This window comes from Castor canadensis, chromosome 1 (genome assembly GCF_047511655.1).
Source record: "Castor canadensis chromosome 1, mCasCan1.hap1v2, whole genome shotgun sequence".
Classification (NCBI taxonomy): domain Eukaryota; kingdom Metazoa; phylum Chordata; class Mammalia; order Rodentia; family Castoridae; genus Castor; species Castor canadensis.
The window spans coordinates 143,365,659-143,384,747 of record NC_133386.1 but is presented as its reverse complement, the minus strand read 5'-3'; the positions used below and the strand labels follow the sequence as shown (position 1 = coordinate 143,384,747).

The window sequence follows — 19,089 nt, the reverse complement described above, 5'->3', positions numbered from 1 at the left end:
ATGTGTTGAGTGTTTATGTATCTATTGATGAGTTTCTGTACCTCCTCTCTTCTTCAACAGGTAAGTTTTGTTTCAAGGATGTAATTTATAAGATATTTTGATTTTTAGTAGATAAAGCAATCAAATTTTGTATTAAATGTAGGCCTGTTCAAAAAAAGGAAAACAGGAGACATGCTACATGTTTATAAACAAAAGAATGGTTAATTGTGGCATTTTACAATTGAATGTTCTAAAATCATAATGTTTTGGGTTTTTAAAGTTATTGTTGTCCAAAAGCACTTTGAGAGTTGTGAGTGCTCTGCTGCATTTCAAAACAAATTATGATATCAGCTTTGCAAGTGTGAAGCCCTGAGTTCAAATCCCAGTCCCACCAAAAATAATTATTTGTGTAAAATAACTACTATTTTTGCCTTAACATATTTTTATTTTGCTCGTATCATAAATTTGAATCTCTAGATAGTGGTCACTCTCTATTTTTCTTTCATGAAACCTTATAAAATATGCATTTATGTGTATAAAAATATGTGTTTACATATGCATGTGTGTTTGTGGTTATATGTAAATATGTATTTATATATATAAGTGGTTAGGTGTGTTGAGATTGATATTGTGATAAATATAAGTGTAAAACAATAATTATTGTGAATATTAGAAGTCATGGTTAGAATCCATAAGAAGAAGATACTCATAAATTTGATACCATTTATTTCTCTATCACTCCACATAAAGAACTAGTAAATATAGAAATTGTCACAAAAGTCCCAAAGGACCTTCTCCTTACAATTAGAGCCTCTGAGACACTGAACTGTAGAGACCCAATCAGATGCACATACTCAAGGCTGAGGATTTTCAAAAGGCACAGCAATGTTAGGTGGAGGCAGAACGTGATTGTTTTAGGACTCTTGATGGTCATAACTCTCAGTTATGACAAGACGCTGGTCTGGTCTTTGCTAACGCTGAGGTGAGTTTGGGTGATTCCCAAAGACTCATATTTTCTTGAAAATGAAATGCTTTTAGTGCAAGGAATGCAAGTGCTGGAGATATGAATGATGGAAGGTTCATTATTTCTTCTTGGCTCCTAATAGAATACATTATCACTAATTTGGAGAATAAGAAGGGGGAAGGGAAATCACCTAATTGTGAAATGAATTGAAAACTACTTCACAATTCATTGGAGATAGCAAAAGTATGTATTGCAATGGGAGAAGAATAAAAATTTTACCTTAACTAATGAGTAACTGTACTCAGAATTGTTTCCAATGGAATGATCTTTCTGCAGAAGTGGGAAGACTTGAATCCTAGAAGATATTGAAAGGTCTTGCTGGAACAAATTTCTCTACAGAAATCCTCCTATGAAAATCTTCTAAGCTGTCAGGTGCCACACAGCATCTGTGTAAGAATCTCATTGTCTCACAGATAGCTTCTCTGTGTTGAAAGGTGCCTTCACTAAAGACTGACTTTCTATAACTTCCAGCATTTTTTTCTCTTCCCTAAGATACAATTAAGAATACAATTTTTCTTTCTTGAACTTGGAAATTAGCTTCTTCTTGTGTCCTCATGACTTGTTTAAGCTAGATATGCTCAGTTTATGCAACTATTCCTCTGTGTTAGGATCAATAAGTTACAATAAAAGATACAGACAGATGAACACATAGCTTAAAAGTGAACTTTTATTCTAACTTTGCCTCTACCACTTTCAAGTTTTTGTGAGTTGAGTTACACTGCATCTCCATTTCTTCATCTACAAAATGAGTTTAATAATATATATCCATGGTGTTTAGGTTTGAGTACAGGTATTAACTTGTACTGACCTATTAGCATCATGACAGGTAGGAATTTTATGTTTGATTAGTTAATGCAATCCCAGAAGCTAGAATGGTATCAGGGATGTTAAAGACAATTAATAAATATCCATTAAAAGAATAATGTTTTAGCATATTTGGTACTTTCACTCTTCTTTAAGAGCTTTGAAAATTGTGCAAGTAAAGATCCATTGATCTAGTTAATTTTGGAATTAAGATTTAATTCATGAAGTTTGAGTGCTCATGCTTACCATAGAGTGAGCATGCAGTAAAAATAGGCTCTCATTATGTGTATAGAAAGCAGACACTTAGCTATCTAATTTTTCTTCTTTTAATTATGTTTTAGTATCACAAAGGATTAGAGAAATAGTAGGTACATGAGAATCCCTAAATTTGAAATGTGAGGTTGTGTGTGTACCAAGTAGAGTGAAAGAAGAACTGGCTTTGAGTTTGTCTGTGATTTAATGAGATGCTTGGAAGAGTCTGAGGTTTTCTTTGATGACTAATCAGTTTTAATTTATAAGCAAGCTATACAGAGCCAAAATTTATGCCTCTCTAAATATCCTCATTTTTTCCTTCTGGTGTTGTGGCTCTGTTCACTGGATACTTTAGAAGAAAGAGACATCCAGTGTATCATTCCACAGAAACTAGTTCTCTATGCAAAGTTTCCAATGGCCACTTGCTTAGTTTTCTATTGTTAGCTGGTAACTTGCTGGGATTTAAAAGATAAAATTTCCATGGATTTCATTCTGGTTTGAAGAGTCATTTATATTTTTTCCTCTGTAAAACACAGGAACATATTTTAATCTCTTAGATGCCTTAGTAACTAGCATTTATTTCTTAAAGTGAATGTCCCAATCTCCTGTTACACTAGAGGCTTTATGATCTTACACTACTTTCTACCCTTGATACAATGACACTTGAGTTAAGGCAGACAGAATGACTCCACTTGAGCTTACATATATTAATGAAGGTAACTTGATCTCACAGAATGCTCTAAACTGACACAGAATATGAAAATAACAGTAGTAACAACATAGTCAGTCATTATTGAGTGTTGAGTCTGCACTGTACACCATTTAGCATGTTATATAAAATTATCTTCTTGCATAACCCTGCTAACTTTCCAAGGGTGGTGCAATTATTATCCCACTGTAGATAGAGAAAACTGAGGAATAAAGTGGTTAAACAAGGTACCAACACCACATACTGTATGCAGTAAGAAATGTAGAACATGAAGCAAGACAAAATGACTGCAAACAATTTAATCTTATTTTTTTCATGTCAAGCATATGCTATAAGAAGGGGCTAAAAGTTTATTTTTTGATGTTGTTTATTCTTATTCTTGATATTTTGTTCCCAACTGCTAATGTTTCATAAACTTTTATACAGAATTGGGAAAATATTTTTGGTGTAGAAATATAAATTCAAATTTAATATGAAAGTGTGATAGTATGTGAATTTATCACAAGATCTTTCATTGATGTGTGCTTGTTTTTTGCGTGATTTGTGAATACTTGGAATGACTTAATTCATTATTTTTATCTGGCATTAAATAGAATTTCTTGATAAAAAAAAAGGGGAGCTATTTGGAAAGATGAAGGATACCAAGGAAGGAGGAAGTGCAGAAGAGGTGTATGTGAATATAAACAAAGTAAATTACGTACCTATATGAAAATATACTGAGGCCCATTATTTTGTACATTTAATACACACTAAAAAGGTCACAAAACTCACCTTTTAATTGTTTGGCATTGTGTTTCTATTTCCTGTACTAATTTGATTAATTTTCTTGTCTAGGAAGTTGCTAATGTTAAAGAGTGTAACATTCTCTCCTCCTGTCATTTGTCAGGTCTGGAGCCAATAGTTCCAGCCTGACCCCAGGATTCTTTATCTTGAATGTTGTCCCTGGGCTGGAAGCTGCACACATCTGGATTTCCTTCCCATTCTTTTTCATGTACATCATTGCTCTTGTGGGGAATATTGGGCTCATTCACCTCATTGGTCATGAGGAGGTCCTCCGTCAGCCCATGTACTACTCCCTGGCCCCGCTCTCATTAACTGATACCTGTATGTGCACCAGCACTATACCAACATGCTGTGAATATCCTGGTTCAACCTCGAGGAGATTGATTTTAAGGCCTGCCTTGTACAGATGCTCTTTGTGCACACCTTCACAGCAATGGAGTCTGGCATGCTCATGCTCATGGTAGTGGACCGCTATTTAGCTATCTGGTACCCCTTATGCTACGCCACCATTCTCACCAACCCTGTGATTGCCAGGGCTGGTCTTGCCACCTTCTTGAGGAGTGCAATGCTCATTGTCCCATTCTCTTTCCTTACCAAGCGTCTGCCCTATTGCTGAGGAAAACTTATCCCCCACACCTACTGTGAACACGTCTGTGGCCAAGGTATCCTGTGGTGATGTCAAGGTCAATGCCATCTATGGACTTTGGCAGCCCTTTTCATTTGGGGTTTTGATATGTTTTGTATTTCTGTGTGTTACACTATGATTTTGTGGACAGTGGTGAGTTTGTCATCTGTTGAGGCTTGTCGTAGGGCATTTGGCACATGTACGTCCCATTTATGTGCTATAGTCATCACATATGTTCCAGTCTTAGTCACCATTTTTACTCACTGATTTGGGGAACAAAATATTCCCCATTATATTCACATCATTATTGCCAATCTCTATCTATTGTGTCCTCCCACTCTGAACTACATTGTTTATGGAGTCAAAACGAAGTAGATCCAAGAAGGCATCATCAAACTATTTTGTAAGAAGAAGCATGTGCATGGAATGGAATAGATTCATTAATTAATATAAAAAGAGAAAATATTATATTTTAGATGAGAGTTGAGTGAAAAGTAAAAAAATTTACTGATCTTGCAGGACATGGTAGCTCATACTTGTAATTCAAGCTATCTATACAAATGCGGATTGTGGTCTGAGGCTGAAAACAAGACGCTGTCTGAAAAATACTAAAGCAATACAAAGAAGAAAAAGTGAGGGGCCTGGGAGCATACTTCATGTGGTAGAGCAAGTCTCAGTTCAAATCTTATACTGTCAAAAACAACAAATCAAAACAAACAAAAAACTGTTCTCATTCTAGAAAACAATATTTATTGAATAACTGCTATAATGTTGAATTCTAATTTGTAGAATTAATTAGTAATGGAAATCAATTATATGAATAAGAAATAAATATCCGAAATTTGAGGAATATTTTTAAAAGAATTTCATACCAGTGTGATTCCAAGGTTGATTGAAACATAAATTCTCCATGTATTTTGCATGTTGAAATAAATCTCAAATGGGATGTCCGTCAGAAAAATAAATATAGTTACTTCTCATATAGACATATCTTCTCAAGGGAAATTTAAAAAAATTCTTAAGTCCTCTAAAACTTGCCTTAGTGAAATCTGTTACTTATACAATTCTTTGCGTGTTTTTATGCAGCCCTTTTCAATTATAAAAATTAGCCCATGCCTGCACAAGTTGCATGTATTTCCTACTATCAAGTAGAATATTAATATATTCATGTCAATTTGATCTAAAAGAAAGATAGGGATATAATCAAAGGAATAGAGGCATGGAAAATTCAGACTTCTGCATTTCCATGTTCATTTAGCACTATTCACAATAGGCAAGGAATGGAAATAACTGAATGTTCATTATCTAATTAATGAACAAATAAAGTGTGGAGATGGAATTCAAATGACTTGATTGAGGATCCAAGCTTTCACCTCTCCTCCACCAATAAGACCCAAAGTAACATTTGTTTTGCTGCCTTTTGAGGTGTGTGATCATGAAATAATGCTAAAAACCAACAACAAAGAGACTAGAACCTTGGACAACAGCATAGTAAGAGGGACAAAAATACACTAGCATCTGCTACCCTGCTCTGTACCTGATGAGAGATCTCCTCTTTTCAGTGGTAAGGGTGAAATAGAGAATCCCAACAAACCCTATTCACAAACCCAAAATACAGAATCAAGTTAAGTGACCACCAACAGGTTATTAGATACAGAAAATGCAGTATATAAACCCCATGAAGTATTCAGTCATAAGGTAAGAAGAAATCTTGTCATTTGTAGCAAGAATGTTATTGGATTTGGTCAATGACATTGTGTATGGAATAACACACTGAACTCAGTTAATTTGTACAATCAACACATGTCAATAAAAAAATAATTGAAGCATAAAAATTTTAAAAATTGGCCATATAGAGTTAGTAGGTATAGGTAAGAACTTTCTCAATGAAACCCCAGCAGCACAGCAACTAAGAGATAGCATAGATAAATGGGACCTCATAAAACTAAAAAGCTTCTGTTCATCAAAAGAAATGGTCTCTAAACTGAAGAGAACACCCACAGAGTGGGAGAAAATATTTGCCAATTATACATCAGACAAAGGACTGATAACCAGAATATACAGGGAACTTAAAAAACTAAATTCTCCCAAAACTAATGAACCAATAAAGAAATGGGCAGGTGAACTAAACAGAACTTTCTCAAAAGAAGAAATTCAAATGGCCAGAAAACACATGAAAAAATGCTCACCATCTCTAGCAATAAAGGAAATGCAAATTAAAACCACGCTAAGATTCCACCTCACCCCTGTTAGAATAGCCATCATCAGCAACACCACCAACAACAGGTGTTGGCGAGGATGTGGGGAAAAAGGAACCCTCTTACACTGTTGGTGGGAATGTAGACTAGTACAACCACTCTGGAAAAAAATTTGGAGGCTACTTAAAAAGCTGGACATCGATCTACCATTTGATCCAGCAATACCACTCTTGGGGATATACCCAAAAGACTGTTACTCCAGAGGCACCTGCACATCCATGTTTATTGCGGCACTATTCACAATAGCCAAGTTATGGAAACAGCCAAGATGCCCCAGCACTGACGAATGGATTAAGAAAATGTGGTATCTATACACAATGGAATTTTATGCAGCCATGAAGAAGAACGAAATGTTATCATTCGCTGGTAAATGGATGGAATTGGAGAACATCATTCTGAGTGAGGTTAGCCTGGCTCAAAAGACCAAAAATCGTATGTTCTCCCTCATATGTGGACATTAGATCAAGGGCAAACACAACAAGGGGATTGGACTATGAGCACATGATAAAAGCGAGAGCACACAAGGGAGGGGTGAGGATAGGTAAGACACCTAAAAAACTAGCTAGCATTTGTTGCCCTTAACGCAGAGAAACTAAAGCAGATACCTTAAAGCAACTGAGGCCAATAGGAAAAGGGGACCAGGAACTAGAGAAAAGGTTAGATTAAAAAGAATTAACCTAGAAGGTAACACCCACGCACAGGAAATCAATGTGAGTCAATGCCCTGTGTAGCTATCCTTATCTCAACCAGCAAAACCCCTTGTTCCTTCCTATTATTGCTTATACTCTCTCTACAACAAAATTAGAGATAAGGGCAAAATAGTTACTGCTGGGTATTGAGGGGGGGAGCGGGAGGGGGTGGAGTGGGTGGTAAGGGAGGGGGTGGGGTCAGGGGGGAGAAATAAACCAAGCCTTGTATGCACATATGAATAATAAAAGAAAAATGAAAAAAAAAATTGGCCATATATATAATCGAATAGTTTTCATTCATGTGTAATTTATGACAGTGTGCATGGTCCTGGAAATAATTATATTATGTAAAATAAGCCAGGCACAGAAAGACAAGTACCACATAATTTCACCACATAATTTCAGAATCTAACAAGTTGATCTTGGAGAAGTTCTGAGAATAATGGTCATTACCAGAGTCTGGGGATACCAGTGGGAGGAAAGAATTGGGAAAGGTTGATCAGTAGCTACTAAGGTATAGTTAGTCAGGAGTAAGAAGATCTGGTGTGTTATTACATATGAAGGTGACTAATGAGACTAACAATAATTTACTGTATACTTGAAAAACTGGAAGAAGAAAAAAAGTTTTACAACAACAAACTGATAAATATTTAGGAAGATTAATAAGTTTGACGTGATTAATATGACAGAATATATACATGTATCAAAATACTTCAGTGTCCATTAATATGCATGAATTTTATGTATGGACCACTTAAAATAAACTTAAAAAAACAAAACAGATACATAAATTCTCAAGGGTTTTCTGAGATATTTTTGAAAGAAACATTGAATAAATTTTAGAGAATTTATAACAGTATGCTGGTACATAATGGAGAAGATTTGCTATTGGAATCTTTAAATACTTGTGTTTGTCTGACACCACAGAATTTTCCAACTGATATGCCCCTCTGGACAGGTATAAGATAGGTAAGTACTCAGAAAGAGAAATGATAAGAAGACCTCAGTCATTAGCTGTCAAGAGACAGGGGAGCACAAGGAGATGGAGTGAAAGACATAGGAAAGGGAATATGAAATGTAGAGAAAATGAAGAGATAAGTGAAAATGCATCAAAATTCATTCACCCTGTGAAGAAGTGGGCCATTCCTAGCCTTTCAGGAGAAATAAATTTTCTTTTTCCTGGTTTGTGTCTAGACTGCCACATGTACTAGTCTATATTAACATTTAAGCCTTCAGTTGAAGCCTTCACGTTGTACCTTTCCTACTCTTATGCTCCCATCAAAAACAAAGTGGATACTGGAAACACCAATTATTGTTACTCTGAGAGTTACATTATAAGGATTTAATAGTACTCTAAAAAATGAGCTGAACAGATACTTTTCTAATAGAGAAGTCCAAATGATCAATACACAGGAAAAGTGTCCAACATCCTACACTATCAGGGAAATGCAAATCAATACTGCAGAGATTCTACCTTATCCCAGTCAGAATGGCTGCCATAGAGAATAGAACTGGGCAAGGGCATGGCTATCATGATAGAGTGTTTGCCTAGCAAGTATAAGGTCTTACATTCAAACTCCAGTACTGCCAAGAAAGATAAAGAGAGACAGACAGAGAGAGAGAGAGACAGAGAGTGAACAAAGAAAAGAACAAAGAAAAGAAAAAGAAATTATGACAGATGCTGGTGAGGATTCAGGGGAAAGGAAATTTTATTCACTGCTGTAAACCAGCACAGCCACTACAAAAATCAGAACTGAGTTCCCTCAAAAAATTAAAAATAGTCTTCCCATAAGATCCAGTCACACCATTTTTTGGTATATACACAAAAGAATCAAAGTTAGTTTACAATAGAGATGCCTGTATACCCATGTGTATTTCAGAATTATTCACGATAGACAAATTATGGAATCATCCTAGGTTCTCATTGACTGACAAATGGATAAAGAAAATGTGGTATATATACACAATGAATTTTTACTTAGCCATTAAGAAAAATGAAATTATGTCTTTTGCTGGACAATGGATGGAATTGTAGATCATGTTAAGCAAAATAAACTAGTACCACAAAAATAAGTTTCACACATTTTCTCTCATTTCTGGAATCCAGGGGAAAACAATGTAAAAACAAAAACAATGAGATCTTTTTCTTTTAATATAAAGGAGGACTACCAATGCAATGGAAGAAAAAAGGGGAGAGAGTAAGAGAAAAAAGAGTAACTGAGGCAGTGAATTTGATCAAAGTACATTTATATGAACGTGTAGAAATATCATGATGAAAACCTTACTGTGTACAATTTAGTATATGCAAAAAACAAATAAATTAACAGCAGTAAAAAAGATGACCTACAGAATGAGATTAAATATTTGCAAACCATGTATCTGATAAAGGCTTGATTTCTATAGAGTATATAGAAAACTACTAAAACTGAAAAGATAAAATTCTAAATGAACAAGAGGCCTTGAATTTGTATTTCTTCAAAGAAGATATACAAATGGCCAATAAGAACATGAAAAATGTTTAACATCTCTAATCATTAGAGAAATGCAAATCAAAACTATGATGAGATATCACACCAGTTAGGATGACTACAATCAAAGTAACAGAATATTGTATCCATAAAGATGGGAAGAAATTGGAATTTTGTGGATTGTTGATAGGAATGTAAAATTGTGCAATCTCTGTGAAAAATGTGTGGTGGTTCCTCAAAATATTAAAGATAAAATTACCATATGAAGCAGCAATTCTAATTCTGGCATGTTATTGTTACAATATTATCCTGACATACCACTTTTGTACATATAGTTGAAGGAATGTAAATCAACTTATAAGAGAGCAATACCTGCACACCCATGTTTATAGCACTATTTACAACAACCAAGTTAAGGAACCAGTCTAGGTGCCCCACAACCAATGACTGGATAGAGAAAATGTGATACATATATAAAATGGAATGTTATTCAACCAAAAAGAAGAATGGAATTCAGTCATTTTCAGGAAAATGGATGGGATTGGAGGTCATCATATTAAGAGAGATAAGTCAAGCTCAGAAAGACAAATATTGCATGTTTTCACTCACATGCAGAATCTATACATAAAAAATTATATGACACGATTGCAAAAGAGTGACAGCTTGGAATGTGTTGGGGGAGACCATTGGATGAAGAGAGGGAAAAGGGAGAGAGGGTAATGGAGGGGTAGATATTATAGAAGTATGAAATGTGTCTGTGTGTGAAAATAGCATAATGAAACTCATCAAAAACTGTTTAAAAAGGTGGGGTAAAAGTGAAAAGAGTTAAGAAAGAGTAATATAATTGAGGTAAATTTGATTAAAATACATTATATGCATGTTGTAAATATCACAATGAAACCACTTTGTATAATTAATTTATTGTAATAAAAATTAAATTAAAAACTCAGGTTGAAATTCACTCCCCATTGTTAGGTATTAAGAGGATAGAGAGTTAATTCAATTGTAGTATTTGGGAGTGGAAGGTCTGGGAAGAAATTAAGTTTAAATGAGACCATTAGGTAGGAGGGACCCTACTCCAATGGCACTGTGAATTTGTAAGAGAAGAAACCTGAATTTGGTCACCCTGTTCGACCATGTGATATCTTGTACTGCATAGGGACTGTGCAGAGAGTTGTCCATTAACAAAAAGTACCTCACAGGAGGATCCAAGATTATGCTTAGAGTAGGGAATCAGACTTCCTGAGCTCTGTGACTCCAGAAACCATCTCAAGATATGGGAGCTACACTAGGGTAATTCTGATTACTTCTAGCCAAAATAAGTGCCAACATATTAGAGCACATAAAATTCAAGGACTGACCCTGAAAGCAGCTTTTAACTGTACATAACAACTGGAAAATCCCCACATGGCATTGCCAACAGGGCATGTCTGGCCTGGGAAAAAAGCCCCCTAGCTATTTCCCTTTTTATTCCCCTCCCAATAACCACAAGACCGAGCATCAGTTAAAATTGAACACTGCAACATCCTGGATCCTTAACCCTTGCAAAGCCCACCTACACCTTGCTGCATTGAATTGAGTCCCCGTAAGTATCTACCTCGAGTAAAGTGGTACACCATTTCCCCCTGCTGGCCAGTTTCAAAGCTGCCTGTGTAAACCTTCAGACCAAACAGGTGAGCAACACGCACCATGTGAGACTCCCCTACCCACCTTCCAGGAACATAATCCAGTGCAGCCCCTGGGAAGATTGAAATCTCCCACTCCCGAACAAATCTACAAAGCAAAAAATCTTAAACAGTGGAAGTGGGGAGGAACATTGAACCTGCCTTGGAGAATGGGGGTGAGACAAGGAGCCAAACTCTCAGTGAACAATGGGAAGGAAAAGTACCAGAGGCTTAGAGTAGGGCTGGGGCAATGAGCCAAACTCCCAAAGCAGGGCCAGTGGTGGATCCCTAAGCTGGTCTTATGGGACTGAGGGCAGTACTCAAAACCTGAATTGCCCCACCTTGCTGGGAGAGGAGCTGACCAGACAAACTTGCAGCTGTAGTGCAATGCAGCTGCCTCCTGGTGAAAAAAATATCTGTGACCACCTTGCATGAACTGGCAGTGAACTACCCCAGGCCCCAGTTGCAACCTGCCCTGCAGACAGAAAGAAAGAAATACTGCTCACAAGCCAGTCATCTAGTGAGACCACTTCCAGAGCTCCCGCTTGTAAATGACAGCCTATAGACCAAGGATAGTGGTCCAAAAAAAAAAAAAAAAAAGAAGAAGAAGAAGAAACCTCCAGCTTTCTCCACCCCAAACTGTCTGATAAGAGGGGCATCACCTTTCTCCAAAAGCCCAGAATACCGAGCACCAAAACCAGGATTGGACACCAAAGGAATAAATCTAGAAATTTTACAAAGCATACTGAACTTTTTCTTGTTGCTGTCCCTGTTTTTATTTTGTATCATATACTGTACAATCAATATTTTCTTATCCCTGTTATTACAGCTTATACTTTCCCTTCTTTTCTTATGCTGCAATCAATTGTTCTCCCCCTGGTACTCTTTCTGCTCCTTTCCATCTTCCCTCTCCACCATCTTGACCTTCCCCTCTTACCCCTCCCCAACCTGTCACCACACCACCCCTTCCTCCTATATACTCACTACACACTGACTAGTCTACTGTACCAACCGTACACAACCTAAGGCCCCTGCAATTCCTGTACAACAGTGGAACTACACCCAAATACAAACAAGGGCCACAAAACCCAGAAGCCCCCATAACTCCTCCCCTACACTCCCCTTTCATCCCCCCCTTTTATTGTCACATTTACCAATTACACAAGTTTCTATCTGTAGCCAAACAACACCCAACTTCACTGTTTATAGATATTATCACCAAGGGGCTTTACATATAATAGGTAAACAATTGGTCTGGCATTGAAACTGAATTTTTTTATTGCTAATTTGCACCACCAGGTGAGGGACAGAAATAGCACATCTACATAGATAATAACCAAGTCAGCCACAACAAAAAAATTAAATAGAGGGAAAGAGAACAAGCAATTAGAAGAACCAACTAGTCAACCAAGAACATAGTTGCACAGCAACAACTGGAGTGATGGGGAGAAGGGAAGGAAACTACACTTCTAAAAAAAAATCAAAAGAGGATTTTGTGGGAAATGAAGAAAATGGATACCCAGTCCCTGACCCCAACACAACAATGATAAATGTCACTAATGAGCCCAGTGGCACCCATAAAAATCCCTCAACAAGGAAACCATGGAAGAGATCACTGGGAAACTCATGGAGAAGATACTAGACGTAGCTAATGAGAAAGTACAACATGCATTCAAGAAATTTCAAGACACCACAAATACAGAACATGAGAAGAAACAGAACAAACTAAATAAACTCAGAGAAGACTGCATCAGACACCAAAATTAAACAAAAGAACACTATAAAAAAAGAGATACATGAAATAAAGAAGACAACACAAATATAGAAGAGGAGTTGAACAAAATGTGGAGAACCTCAAAAAAAACAGAATCAAACAGAAATCCTGGAAACAAAAAGTCCCATTAGTCAAACAAAAAACACAGTAGAAGGCCACTCTCTCAGACAAAAACAAGTGGAAAATAGAATCTCATATCTCAAAGATAAAATAGAAATTAAAGAGAAAACAGAAGAACTCCTAGTCAAACAACTCAAGAGCCATGAAAGGAATATGCAAGAACTTTGCAACTACATCAAAAGACCAAACCTGAGAGTCATGGGCATTGAAGAAAGAGAAAAGATGGAAGCCAAAGGGATATGTAATATATTCAATAAAATAAGAATAGAAAAATTCCCACATCTCAAGAAAGATTTGCCCATTTAGGTACAGGAAGCCTCCAAAAAGCCAAACAGATTCAACCAAAAAAGAATCTCTCTATAGCATATTATCATTAAAAGGGCATGGAGTAAGGTTTTCTGGGTACTGCATGAAAATAATTTCAGCCCATGGATACTCTACCCACAAAACTATCATGTAAAATTGAAAGAGCAATAAATATCTTCTATGAGAAACAGAAACTAAAACAATATATAACCACAAACTCACCACTACAGAATATTCTACAGGGAATTCTGCACACAGAACATGAAAGCAAACAAAACCATGTGAGGACAAGAAGTATTAACACATAGGAGAAGAAAAGACAAGCAATCAGAGAGTTGCATGGATTCAGCTGCACACAATCAAATCCTTAAACAAAAAGACACTAACTAAATGGCAGGATTCACCACATAACTATCAATATCAACACTGAATGCAAATGGACTCACCACACCCATCAAAAGACACCATCTGGCAAACTGGATTAAAAAGGAAGATCTGACAATCTATTGTTTATGAGAGACCCATTGTATTGACAGAAATAAACACTGGCTTAGTGTGAAATTTTGGAAGAAGATTTATAAAGCTAATGGCCCCTGAAAACAGGCAGGAGTCGCAATACTTATGTCAGACAAAGTGGACTCCAAACTTACTTTGGTCAAATGAGACAAAGAAGGTCACTTCATACTAATAAAAGGGGCAATATATCAAAAGCAAATAACAATTATCAACCTACATGCACCCAATGTCAGTGCACCCAATTTTATCAATCATACAATAAAGGACTTTAAATGACATATAGACTCCAGCACAGTGGGAGGCTTTAATATCCTCTAGCACCAATAGATAGGTCATCCAGACAAAAAATGAACAAAGAAATCCTTGACCTAAATGATACCGTAGATCAAATGGACCTAATTGATAACTACAGAATATTTCATCCAGCAACAGAACAATATACATTCTTCTCATCAGCCCATGAAACTTTCCCCCAAATAGATAATGTCTTAAAACACAAAGCAAGCCTCAGCAAACGTAAGGAAATTGAAATTGAAAAAAATCCTCTGCATTCTATCTGATCACAATGTAATAAAACTAGAACTCAACAATAAAAACAAAAGCAGAAAATAAGCAAAGAATTGGAGGTTGAACAACACACTGCTCATGAACACTGTGTCATAGAAGAAATAAGAGAGGAAATCAAAAGGTTCCTGGAATGTAATGAAAATGAAAACAGAACCTATCAGAACGTATGGGACACAGCAAACATTGTCCTCAGAGGAAAGTTTATAGCCATGAGTTCATATATTAAATGGACAGAAATATCTCAAATAAATGACCTAATGTTACATCTCAAACTTCTAGAAAAATAAGAACAAGCAGAACCCAAAACAAGCAGAAAGAGAGAAATAATAATATGAGGGTCCAAAATTAATGAAATAGAGACCCTCTCCCCCTAAAAAAATACAAAGAATCAATGAAACAAAAAGTTGGTTCTTTGAAAAAATAAGATTGGCAAATCTGACTAAAAGGAGGCGAGAAGAGACCCAAATGAGCAAAATCAGAAACGAAAATGGGGAGACAACAACAAAAACCAAGGAAATCCAGGGAATCATCAGGGACTGCTTTGAGAACTTACATTCCAATAATTTGGAAAATCTTGAAGAAATGGAAAAACTTGTAAATACTTATGACCATCCAAAACTGAACCACTTCATGCCTTTTAGAACTGCTACCATCAAGAACACCAGCAACAACAAATGTTGGCAAGGATGTGGGGAAAAAGGAGCCCTCATGCACTGCTGGTGGTAATGTAAGGTAGTAAAACCACTGAGGAAAACAATATGGAGGCTTCATAAAAAACTAAAAATAGATCTGCCATATGATCCAGCAATACCACTCGTAGGGACATATCTGAAGGAATATGACTCAGGTTACTAAAAAGGCACCTGCAGCACTATTCACCATATTCAAGCTATGGAAACAGCCTAGATGCCCCACTACTGATGAATGGTTTAAGAAAATGTGGTATTTATACACAATGGAATTTTATTCAGCCACAAAGATGAATAAAATTTTGTCATTCACAGGTAAATGAAAGGAACTGGAGAACATTACCTGAAATGAAGTTAGACAGGCTCAGAAGGCCAAAACTCGCATGTGTTCCCTCATATGCAGTTTGTAGACCTAAAATAAGTACACTAATATTATTGGACATGGGTCACATATTAAAGGAAGACCACACAAAGGAGAGATCGGGAAGGGAAGAAAACCAAAAACTTGAATGTGGCTGATATACTCACTGTAGAGGAGCAAATACAGTAATCTTAAACTGGCAGAGGCCACTATAGGGAGGGGACATGGATGTAGTGAAGAGGTCTGGTAGAGATGAACCAGTATGAGTTGAAATATACATGTTCATGGAAACAGCAACAAAAGGACCTCACCAAAATACAACTTCTCAGCCTTCATAATTGTAGACAAGCAAAACTTTATTCTTTATAAATTAAAAAGAGAGAGGGGCAAGATGGTAGATTGTTGACATCCTTATAGCCCAGAGTCAACTAACTACACTGAAAAAAGATTAAAGGACCCCAAAAGTCACCCATGGGGTTCCATAACCAGCAAGAAGCAAAAACTTCTCTGAATCTGCATAGAGGGTAGCAAGTAACAATGAGAGGAATGGGAAGAATGGATTGCAGCTCAACACTCCTGATCTCCCACCCCCGAAGTCACTGCACAGCCCTAGGCTTCATTGCTTGGTACTCCCTTGGTGGTAAGTCCTATTTCATGGTACACATAGGAACTCCATGCTCCATGCTCTTTCCTACCACATGACCTGCTAACTTCACCCTGAAACTCCAGGGAAACTGGCACCCCTGTGCAAGCAGGACCCTCAGCTCCTGCTGCTCCACAGGTAACAGAAGACATAAGCCAGCAACCTCAGTTTCCCCAGATGCAACACCACAGAACTGAGCTTCCTGAAGCCCATGTGAGAGATTGGGTCCAGGAACACCTGCTGCTCACAGACTTGGGTCTCCTGAGCCAAGCCAGCAGCAGAGCAACTGAACTGAGATACCAGGAACCCATGCAGGAAATCAGGCCCCTGGTCTCCTGCTACCCATAGACTTGGTCCCCCCATGCTTGCAGCACTACTGCACTACCCTTCTGGAGCCCAGGCCTGGAAAGCAGGCTCCAGAAATCCTGATGTCTGAAGGCATGGCTCCCCCATAGCTGAAGTAGTTGGTATGGCTCTGGGTAGCCCAACACCAGAAATCAAGCCTCAGGCTTGTGCTAGCTGAAAAATTGGGTTCCCCACATCTGCAGTTAGCTGCTGTATCTACTGTTGACCCCAGGGCCTCAAGGCAATTCAATCCTGCCAGCTCTGCTGCCCCATGGGAGCCCTTGAATTGCTACTCAGTACCAGGACCCTGTCACCACATACCCAAGTGAACCTCAGGCTCAAGGCTTTGCTATTTTTTGGTTCCAGAAGTCTCCTCCCAAAAAGAGCATGGAGGTCCAGCATTCCCTACTGTCCTTGACAGCAAGAGAGCCCTAGTTCCCCTGCCAAAGAGCAAGAACACTCCCACTGAGGGGAGGAAAACTAGAACCTGCTCTCTGCAGGTGGCACCAGAAGCTCCATTTCTCCAAGGTACACAGATGCCCAGCATTTCACCCTGCACCTCCTGGCAGAAGAGTCATGTCTCTTCTTTCCAAGCACTGGAGTCCCAGCTCCACCACTGCGTGGAAATCTACTACTCTGCTCGTGTTGGGAGTCCTTCCCCATGCAGTGCACAGAGACCTAACACTCCTCACCCTGACTGCAGGAGATCCCCTGTGCCCCCCCCCCAAGGAGCAGGAACTCGAGCCCCCTCACTGTGGAGAGAAAAATAATCAGCACCACAACAAGAACCCTGCAAGGGGTAAAATATCCAGCATACCCCTCTCTGAGGAACACTGCTGAAGCACCAGGAGAAAAAATCTTAAAATACCAACTCCAGGGGCATAAAGGATTAAAACCCTAACTAAAAACAACTCCAGATTCCAAAATCTCAATGAAGTATGAAAGAGCAAGACAACCTCTCCCCATCAAAAGCCAATTCCACCACTAGGGATCCAAGCATCTGCATAGAGGAAGAGCTATCAAATAATGAATTCCAAAAACAATAGGAAAACTGATTAATGACCTCAATGAAGAAACACAAAAGCTAATATTTGACCTCAAACACAACATTAATACAGAATTAAATGAGCTCAAAGAGTAAACAAACAAACAGATGGTTGAAATTAAGAAGACTATTCAGGATATGAATGAGGAAATCAATAAAGATGTGGAAACTCTGAAAAATAATCAATCTGAAATAAACAACTCAATATCCCAAACTAATATCACAATCAAAAGCTTGGTGAACAGAGTGGAACAAATTGAAAACAGTATCAGGAACAGAAGACAAAGTAGAGGAATTAGACCAAATAGTAAAAGATCATGGAAAGAATTCTAAGAAAACAAAAATGGAACATGCAAGATATCTGAGATGCCATGAGAAGACCAAACCTATGAATCATGGGTGTAGAAGAAAGAGAGGAGACAAAAACTAAAGGCATTGACAACTTATTCAATTGAATAATAGCAGAAAGCTACCAAACCTTGAGAAAGAGTTACCCAGGTACAGGAAGCCTACAGAACACCAAACCAACAGGACAAAAAAGAAACACCCCCAGGCACACCATAATCAAAACACTCAGAACACAGAACCAAGAAAGAATTCTGAAAGCTGCAAAAGAGAAAAGACAAGCCACATAGAAAGGCAAATCCTTTAGAATAACAGCAGATTTATCAACTCAAATTCTCAGCAAACTCTCATGGAAAAACATAATTCAGGCTCTGAAAAAAAGCAGCTCGCTCTCAACCTGGACTACTCCACCCTGCAAAACTATCCTTCCTAATTGAAGGGGAAATTAAAACCTCTATAGCATGGAAAATCTAAAAGCATTTGTGACCATCAAACCAGCACTACAGAAAATACTTAAAGGACTTTTACATATAGAAGAAGAAACTAGAGTGAGACAGAAGACTCAAAAAAGAATAAACCTGCTTGAGCAAGCAGACAAATAAACAAGGAATAGGTAAAACTAAACAACAGGGAAACAAGAAGCACCTCTCAATATTAACACCTAATGTAATTAGCTTCAGTCCCCCAATCAATAGCAAACTGGGTTAAAAAACAAGACCCAACCATATGTTGCTTACAAGGAACTCATCTCACTGAAAATATTAAACACTGGTTTAGAGTCAAAGACTGGAAAAAAATTTTCCAAACAAATGGACCACATAGACAGAGAGGAGTAACCATACTCATATCTGACAAAGTTGACTTCAGACTAAAGTCAATCAGAAGAGACAATGAAGATCACATCATATTAATGAAAGAAACAATTCATCAAAAGGAAATGTTAATCTTTAACATACATGTACCAAACACAGGGGCACCCATCTACATTAAAAAAGCTCTAATGGTGCTAAGAGCACAGTGACAGTGGGAGCCTTAAATACCCCACTGTCACCAACAGATAGGTCATCCAGACACAAGATCAGCAAGGAAATTTAGAGAACTTCATACATTAGATCAAATAGAC

General features: G+C 37.5%; 1 pseudogene; it reads left to right on the top strand.

Moving 5' to 3' along the window:
• Positions 1-905: 905 nt before the first annotated feature.
• On the top strand, positions 906-4,611 carry LOC141425690 (olfactory receptor 52N2-like; annotated as a pseudogene).
• The last annotated feature ends 14,478 nt before the right edge of the window (positions 4,612-19,089 follow it).